This window comes from Lactuca serriola, chromosome 8, assembly GCF_051521515.1.
Source record: "Lactuca serriola cultivar US96UC23 chromosome 8, Lser_US96UC23_V15, whole genome shotgun sequence".
In the NCBI taxonomy this organism is placed as follows: Eukaryota; Viridiplantae; Streptophyta; class Magnoliopsida; order Asterales; family Asteraceae; genus Lactuca; species Lactuca serriola.
Genome location: NC_136415.1, coordinates 323,883,608 through 323,893,366, shown reverse-complemented (window position 1 = coordinate 323,893,366; position 9,759 = coordinate 323,883,608). Strand labels below are relative to the sequence as shown.

Here is a 9,759-nt window from a genome sequence, read left to right as displayed (position 1 = left end):
ACGTCGAGTACTCTCTCCTGACTCGACGAGTTCCACCTGGCATGAATCACGGGGCCACCACGACTCAACTCGCCGAGTCTCAAGAACAACTCGGCGAGTTCCAGCTCGACTCAGTCCACCTGTCAACCCTCTCTAACTCTCCCTGACTCACTGAGTCGACCCTTAACTCGGCAAGACCACTCGCTGAGTGGTTAAGGACAAAATTCATGCTACTTGCCGAGTCTGTTCTTCGGACTCGGCGAGTTCATGCCATGCAACAACTCAATCTCACTTCTGAGGTCAGATCCACTCCAACAACTCATAGATCTGGCCCACCCAAGCACATTCATCATGTAAAGTTCATGTCTTAGTGCTCCTAACACACCCCATGACTCATAAATGGTGTTTTGACCTCAAGCACAAAGACCCCAATCCAAAACCCCCATGGATTCATAAAAAGCTTGGACAAAGGGACACTCTGGACCTCCAAGGGTCCAGATCCAGAACCTAACTCACTTAAGGGACCAAGGAAGCACTAGATCTAGCCACAAAAGGGCTTAATAAGCCCTAAATCAACATGAACATCAACATAACAGAGAATGGCTCGAAGATAGTACCTCAAACGTGATGTTCTGGACCTTAAATCTTCAGGAAGTGGCTTTTCTTGCTTCCCTTGGCTATTGCTTACTTCCCCTTGCTAGATAACACCTCTAAGGTCAATAATGGCTCCTTGACTTAGTCCAAACGCTCAAGCTCACTAGGGTTTCACTCAGGGGACTGGTGAGTACAAATGACGGCCATAAGGCCCTTTAAATAGGCTCCAAACCCAATAAATTAGGGTTTCATTGAACAGATCGGACTCGCCGAGTCCATTCCTTGGACTCGCCGAGTCCAGGTGCGAACCCGCGTCCTGAACCGCGATCCTACTCGGCGAGTTTGAGCTCCAACTCGCCGAGTCCCCTCACAAAACACCAAAAATATATGCATAAGAGATACCTGGAAATCCGGGCTGTTACAGAACGCAGTTGAAAAATCGAAGCGTACTACTGTAGAAGTCATGTTTGAAATTTCAAGAAGAATCACATGGCTGGAAAATGTCAGGAAGTTCTAGTGGATTTTGATCAAGTTCCTCAAACTTGATAGCTGAACCGGAGTTAAAGAGGTCACTTAGGGGGAAATTGTTGAATCACAAAAGTGACCCTCTTGAACTCAGCTACCGCAACCATCTCTCTACCGCAACGATTCAACACCCATAGCCAATCCAGCACCGGAGTCAGTTCTTCATCAGCAACCGCAATCCGTTTTCAAGTGTTCTTCCCTCCTTGGGGCCGTGAACCTTCATGGGCCGTGAACCCATCAGCCTGGCCGTGATCAACTTTCAGCCTTCCATTTTTCGATTCTAACACTTCTTTGTTAGTGTTCCCTAATTCACAGGCTATTTCCTTTGCACCTTAGATGTTAAGTGCACTAACTGTATACATTTATATGTCACAATATGCTATTTAGGACTCTTTTGTGCTCCAGGACTTCGTTCGTGCGTATAACATCCTTATTCCAGTCTTCAATCGAATCACTCACATAAGGTGAGTTCATACCCCCATATTTCTCCAAACTTTTTAATGTTTTATAGGGGGGCACATCTTTCTTACCATTGAATTGTATTTAAAACATGAAACTTGTTAGAACATGAAAATAAGCATATAAACTATAATAAGTATAGTTTATGGAACTAAAGGATCTTTTTATAAACTTATCTATTATTTATAAAAAGGGTTTTCACATTATTACTTGTAAAGTCGTTAATCTAGTTTGTGAGACATGTCTTCGGGTACCTACATACACACCGAATGTGCATTGATTACTAGGAGGTGAACAAGTTGACGGTGAAGAACCGTTATCCACTACCGAGGATCGAGGATCTGTTAGATCAGTTGCAGGGAGCTTCTTGGTTCTTTAAGACAGACTTGAGGTCTGGATATCACCAGATGAGGGTGCGGGATGAGGATATCCAGAAGATGGAATTTAGGACTCGTGGGGATGCCGTTTGGGCTAACCAATGTACCAACAACGTTCATGGATATCATGACCCAAGTATACAAACCGCTGTTGGATCCATCAGTGATCGTGTTCATCGATGATATTTTGTTGTATTTGAGATCCAGGGAGCAACATGAGGAGCATCTGAGGGAGATTCTTGGGGTATTAAGATCGGAGAGGCTTTATGCCAAATTCTCCAAGTGTGATTTCTGGTTAGGAGAGGTCTAGTTTTTGGGACATCTCGTTAATAAGAATGGGATATTGGTCGATCCGTCCAAGATTGAGGCTATTATGAGATGGGAGGTGCCGAGATCCCCGACCGATATCATGAGTTTTCTAGGGTTGGCCGGCTACTATCGATGATTTATAAGGGATTTCTCCTAGTTTGTCGTTCCCCTCACCGGATTGACCCGGTAGGGCGTCGCTTTTACTTGGGGTCCCGAGCAGCAGATCTCATTTGAGACTCTTCGCTAGAGATTATGCGAAGCCCCGATGTTAGCCCTTCCAGAGGGAATGAAGGATTTTGTGGTGTATTGTGACGCGTCTATATCAGGGTTGGGTGCGGTGCTTATGTAGAGAGGGCACGTGATATCATACGCATCGAGGCAGCTGAAGCCTCATAAGAAGAGGTATCCCACCCATGATTTGGAGTTGGGGGCAGTAGTGTTCGCCCTCAAGATATGGCACCATTATTTGTATGGGGTTTGGTGTACCATATACACGGACCGCAAGGGTTTGAAGTATCTGATGGATCAGCCCAACCTGAACATGCGCCAAAGAGAGATGGTTGGATGTGGTAAAGGATTATGACTGTGAGTTCCTGTACCACCCGGGCAAGGCTAACGTAGTAGCCGATACTCTGAGCTGCAGGGCAGAGAGTGCCCCGATTCGAGATATATGCATGAAGATGACGGTGATGACTCCGGTATTGGATACCATCCGAGAGGCCCAGGCAGAGGCTGTGAGACTGGAGAACCGCAAGAAAGAGCGGGTGATTGGGCAGGTGCCCGAGTTTGTTACTGATAGCCGAGGGCTTACGACCTTTCACGGTCGGCTTTGGGTGCCGTTTATGGGTGGCGTACGTAGCATATTCATAGAGGAGGCGCACAGATCGAGATTTCTGATCCATCCCGGGGCCACTAAGATGTATTTGGATCTGAAGAGAGATTACTGGTGGCCCTGTATGAAGAAGGATGTTGCGTGGGTTGTAGAGAGGTGCTTGACCTGTCACCGGGTTAAGGCCAAGAACCAGCGTCTACATGGCAAGTTGTAGCCACTAGAGGTTCCTCAGAGGAAGTGGGCACAAATTTCTATGGATTTCATCACCAAATTGCCGAGGACCGCGAGGGGTGTGGATGAAATTTGGGTGATTGTGGATCGGATGACGAAGAGCGCTCACTTCCTTGCTATCAGTGAGAGCTCTTCTGCAGAGAGGCTGACAGAGATATACTTGAGAGAGGTGGTGTCTCGACATGGAGTGCCGATGTCAATTGTGTCAGACAGAGATATGCGTTTCACTTCGAGGTTCTGGAAGAAGTTTCATGAGGAGTTGGGTACGAGATTGCACTTCAACTGCTTATCACCCACAGACAGACGAAAAGTGTGAGTGGATGATACAGACGCTTGAGGACATGCTTCGAGCATGTGTTATGGACTTCGGCGGAAGTTGGGACACATACCTACCTTTGGCTGAGTTTTCGTACAACAACAACCACCATTCAAGTATTGGTATGCCTCCCTTTGAGCTTTTATATGGGAAGAGGTGTTTGACCCCCATATGTTGGGGAGAGGTGGGGCAACGAGTGATGGGAAGCACTGAGATAGTGCTTAAGACGACTGAGCAAATACAGTTTGTCAGACAGAGGTTACTGACAGTCCAGAGCCGCCCGAAGAGTTACGTAGATAGGCGGCGACCCGAGCTCGATTTCCAAGTTGGAGACTTTGTACTCCTGAAGGTGTCTCCTTGAAAAGGAGTGATCCGATTCAAGAAGTGGGGCAAGTTGGAACCCCGATACATTGGTCCTTTCAGGGTAACCGTGATAGTGGGCAAGGTAGCATACTGTTTGGAGCTACCTGAGGAGTTGAGTCAGATCCGTAACACCTTCCACGTATCCCAGTTGAGGAAGTGTGTAGCCAATGAGATATCAGTGGTACCACTAGACGATATTCAGGTGGATGCGGGCCTGAATTAGATCAAAAGGCCGATTGCGATTTTGGATCGAAAGGTGAAGGTTTGAGAAGAAAGGAGGTGCCTTTGGTCCAAGTTCAGCAGCAGCATCGGAGAGGGTTCAAGATGACTTGGGAATCGGAGTCTGAGATGCGGTAGCAACATCTAGAGTTGTTTGCGGAGCTTGACTTCGGGGGCGATGTATAATCCTAGTAGGGGACAGTTGTAACATCCAAAAACCCAGGTATACCTTGTGAACCCTAATCTTTGAACAATTGTCCATTTTGGTCCTTGATAAAGAGAAGGGTGGTAGACGGGTACGCGGGGCATACTAGAGTTAATGCTCAGCGTACTTGTGCGCATGTTTGATCACGGAGGGCCGCCTAGTACGCCAGACGTACCAAGGTGTACGTGGCGCATACCAGGACCAGATTGAAACCATAAACTTAAGTGAGTCCCCTATTTAAATAACGTTATGGCTTCCTTTTGGCCACCATTTCAAGAGACTTATCCTCCCCAAAACCCTAAGCCTCATTCTTGAAGCAAGAGAGTTCCTTTGAGAGCTGGTAAGCGGTCTATGGTAGAATTCAGTTAGTTGATTGAGGGGTGCTCGACACCAAGTTATGACAGAGAGTAGTGTCAGTGCATACTGGCGGTAATGACCCGTACTGGAATTAGCGGGGGTGATGGAGGTTGTGAAGGATGGGACCTTTATAGTGACAAAGGAAATAGTTGGTTATGGAACGCTGCCCTGGAAAGGGCGGAAATCGTGCAAGGAAAGAGGGGGTGAACCCCTATGGGTTTAGGGGTTGGCTGGGCGAAAGACCAGCGAAGGTAGGCAGCTGGTGTTGGAGTAATTAGTAGAGTATTGGAATCAAATTGCAGGTGGTTGGCCACAGCAAACTTCGAGGACGAAGTTTAGTTTAAGTGGGGGAGAGTTGTAACACCCAAAATCAGGAAGGTCAAGAAAGGAAAGGAAACTCAAAGTCAAAGGGCCGACTCGTCGAGTCCAAGGAGGAACTCGGCGAGTCCGAGCGGGATCCGGGTCGAGGAGTTAGTGACCGACTCGGCGAGTTGGCTAAGGGGACTCGGCGAGTCTGGTCTGAACGAGGAAAATCATAATTCCGGGAGTTGTATCCTATATAAAGGGTGTTATGTCCCTCCCTCAGCCTCCATATCATCCTAAAGAACCTGTAAACCCTAGATTTTGTGTGAGCTTCCATCATTTGAGAGAAATAGCTTTGGAGGAAGGAAATTTTGGAAAGTAACTTGAAGATCAAGAAGGTTGCTTCAAAGGAGAGGTGTAGATCCGAGATCTACTTCAGTTTGTGTTCATCTTGGAGGTAATAAGCTGCCATTTTCCCTCCTTTGCATCTAGATCTATTTTGTTATGAGATTTGGGGTTTTATGGTTGTTTGAGACCCAATTCGAGTTTGGGGGCTTGGATATGTTGTTGCCACTTCAGATCTAGTGTTAGGATGGTCCAATATGTCATAAAGCATCAGAAGATGAGTGGTTGGTGAAGCCCTTTTATCCTTAAACCTATCCCTAGTGTGTTTTGAGCCTAGATCTCTTTAGATATACGTAAAGTTTGCAACTTTACGTAAGCATTTAGCTTTGGAAGTATGGATCTATGATTTGGAACCCCTGCATGGCTTGAAAAGCCACTGTATGGATTAAGAACTGGACCGAATCGGCGAGTCACATGGGTAGACTTGGCGAGTCACATGGGTAGACTCGGCGAGTTGGATGAAGTTGGGCAGGAACTCGGCGAGTTGGAAGAACAACTCGGCGAGTCTGTTGAAGATTGCCTTGGACTCGGTGAGTCTGTTCTTGGACTCGGCAAGTCGAGTCGCGAAACCCCAAACCCTTTGAGTTAAGACTCGGATCAGTGCGTTGTGTGAGGACTCAGTGCGTTGGATAGGATTCTGAGCTAATAAACTCGGCAAGTCAGGGGCTGACTCGGCGAGTCAGAGGCTGACTCGGCGAATCGAGTTGCGGATGAAAGGATTCTGAGCTAATAAACTCGGCAAGTCAGTCGGCAGACTCAGCGAGTATGGTTGACCTGGAAGGTTGACTTTGACCAGGACTTTGACTTTGACCAGAGTTGACGTAGTTGACTTTCGGGGGACAGTTAGACTAAGTGTTATATTCATATTGATAGCTCGGGGAGCTAGTGGAGCCGCAGTTCAGAAGAGTTGTCTGGCATCAGCAGAGGGGTTTCAGCAAGTGCAGGTGAGTTTCCCTTTGTGTGAATGGGTCTAAGGCCACAATGTCCACCCATGTATTTGTGAGTAGAAGACTCGGGGGTTAGCCCTAGGCACAGTATGCTAGTATGATATTCAGGACGAGGTCCAATGATAGCGGGCGGGTGCCCGAGGAATGGTTTATATGTAATTTATACTTGTTGTCTATATGATACATGTATGTGCCTGGTAAGGAGGTGAGTGTGGACGAGGTCCAGTATCGCACCAATAGCAGAGTGTGGATGGTGTTCCACATCTCATTAGCAGCATAACAGAAGCGAGGCCCAAGTTAGGGAAAGAGTGAGTGCGGGCTGGGCCCGTATCTCACTATCAGTAGGAGCGTGGACGGGGTTCCATGACTCATTAGTAGCAGGACATGGGCGAGGCCTTTAGAATAGGATTCGGTAGTGTATGTTTAGTGTGAAGGTCTTGCGATATGTTTATGTGTTAGTATTTGTTGGCGGGCGAGGCCCAATGACAGGTGAGGCCTAAGTGAAACAGATATGTATCCAAGCGGGGTTCGAAGCCAGGCGAGGCCTGGAGCGGCAGGGCCGTGGTAGCGGGCGAGGCCCGAGGTAGGGGGCGAGTCCCAGAATAGCGGGCGTGGCCCAGTATGTGGTTATGCATGGTATGTGGTAGGTTGGGGAACTCACTAAGCTTCGTGCTTACAGTTTTCAGTTTCGGTTTAAGGTACTTCTGGTAGCGGAGGGAAGAGCTCGGGGTGATCACATGGCACACACCATAGATTAGACAGCCTGGGAATGTTTTACTCTGATAATGAACATATGTTTTGAAAATTTATACTCTGATTATGTTTTGCATTGATGATTATGCTTTAAGTAATGTTTTATTAAAAGAAATTTTTAGTCTTGAATTTTGGGATGTTACAAGTAATTTAGTGAGCATTAGATTATTAGAGCTAAGATTGAACCAATCTTAGATAAGTAATTGAAGTATTGAATTTGGCTGTGCTTGAGAACTCATATTAGGAACATTATTATCTTTGTTAACTCAATCTTACATAGCTCCAATTCTATTCAATAGTTAATTCCGTGTTAAATTATGTGTGACTATGCATAAATCTACATGAATTAATTCAACATTACTTAATTTGGAATTGAGTTGCTAATAATACATTAATTGGTAACCAACAAGAATTGTCATAATCAATAGTTAAACCATTGAGAGAAGGTGGATTCAAACTAACAAAAGTGTTCTTATTACTTGATTGAATTGTTTTTTAGGATTTAAGTTTTTCTAAACTTGCAAAATTAGATAAAAACCATTACTTTGCTAGAGTTCTAGGTTAATTTAATAGTAAGTAGGTTAACTAATTAACGTTGTTCCCTGTGTTCGATACCCGACTTACCCAAAACTATACTATAATCTGACTAGGTACACTGCCTATAGGTGCATAGTTAGTAAAATTTTGTTAGGTTATAAATTCAAAACTAGTAGGTACTTTTGTGCATATCAAGTTTTTGGCGCCGTTGCCGGGGAGCGGCTTATTTGATTTATTATTTATTTGATTTAGGTTAATTGAGCATTTTTGTGGGGTAAAACCTACAAAAGTTAATTTTTCAACTTTGTTTTTGCTTAATTACTAAACTCACGACGTGAGCCTTAAGCTCACGATGTGAGTTCAGTGATTTTTCGTTTTTCTTCGTTTTTGTTTTCTGTTTAGATTTTCTGCGACAACACGAGGTGGGGATCTTTACCACGTCGTGGTGGCCAGTCAGTAGGCAATTTTTAGTTAGTTTTTGTTCAGATTTACATTTTTATTTTGGTTTTTATTGCAGTTCATGACCCGAGGATCCAACACATCATTGGTGCCACTGCTTGAAGATCCTGAGTCAGCCCTTCACAAAAATACGAACAAGGACGAAGGAGTAAACCAAACACCAAGGAAGACACCTTTCAAAGATCTTAAATGATTATTTAGAAAGAAGAAAGGGAAGAACGTAGGTGAGTCAAGTATATCTTCGAAGGACAAAAGTAAGGTTGAAGGTTTTGATCTTATACCTAGTCCACAAGAATCCGAACCCGAGTTTGAACTAGAAAAGAGTGAACCCAAAGACAAGCCAGAAAATGAAATGGAAAACATTGCGAATATCTCCATGGCAACATACAAGAAGCGAATCAGAGACGGTGTTGGCCACAGTTTTGTACAACCTGCAATTCCAGCAGCAACAACATTCAAGTTAAAAGGACACATTCTTACTGTGCTGAAGGATGTACCATTTCCAGGACGGATCATGAGGATGCTTACAAACACTTAGATGAGGTCAATGTCATTGAACTATTTTAATGTCCCGGATCTTCCTAGAGAGACAGTCTTGTTAAGGATGCTTCCCGTCATTTTTAAGGGAGCTTCGAAGGATAGTTGAAGGCACTTCCACCTGGTGCAATTACTACTTGGGCACAGATGCGTGAGAAATTCCTAAAACAATTATGCCCACCATCAAAGATATCTAAACTCAAGAGGGAAATAACTAACTTTGAGCAACAACCAGGTGAGTCACTTGATGAGGCATGGGAGCGATATAAAGGTTTACTAAGAATGGATCTCAAAATGACCTTAACATACAACAAGAAGTGTCTATATTCTATGACGGGGTGATGTCATGACGAGGCAACTCCTTGATTCCCACAGACTGCTTACTAAGAAAAATCTTGGCGAAATTAAGGAGTTAATTGAAGAATTCTCCAAGCATTCTCGTGAGTAGCATAATCCAAGACATGATGGGACAAGGGTAATTGGTAGTGAAACATCAAAAGACATGGCTGTTGTGCTAGCAATGTTGAATACTATGGACCAGAGGACGACAAAGATGGACTAGTCAATTTATGCAATTAGATTTGGATGTGAAAGATGCAGTGGTCCACACTGATGGGTTTTGAGCAATTATAACACTCCTAAGTGTACATGCAACCCTAGAAAACCTTGGATCTATGTTTGTCTAAGATACATGCAAAATACTTTTTCCAAGGTTCATAAACCTATCTAGCATACATCAGGAACATTATAATATAAAAGATAGCTAGAAACACATACCTTGTTGTTGTTATGATTCCTTGAAACCTTGAGAGCCTAGCACCCCAAGTGCGATGCCTCAAATGCTTCACACAACACCAATTGCTTTGGAATAACTTTGAGAGAATGTGTAACACTCAAAAATCGGTCAAGCCCTCTTGTCACTATGTGTCGTGGATTTTGGCGAGTATGATGTTCTTTATATAGTGTGTCACATCTAGGGTTACACCATATAAATATTAATGTGGCATGACTCTTCATTTCCATGACCCATGGGTTTGTAACTCCCATGGAGC

At 44.6% G+C, this 9,759-nt stretch overlaps 1 non-coding gene across 1 annotated transcript; it reads right to left on the bottom strand.

Moving 5' to 3' along the window:
• Window positions 1-8,902: 8,902 nt before the first annotated feature.
• LOC145071652 (small nucleolar RNA R71) lies at window positions 8,903-9,008 on the bottom strand. The gene has a single exon (XR_013690659.1). It is a non-coding gene; the product is annotated as a small nucleolar RNA R71 (small nucleolar RNA).
• Between the last annotated feature and the right edge of the window lie 751 nt (window positions 9,009-9,759).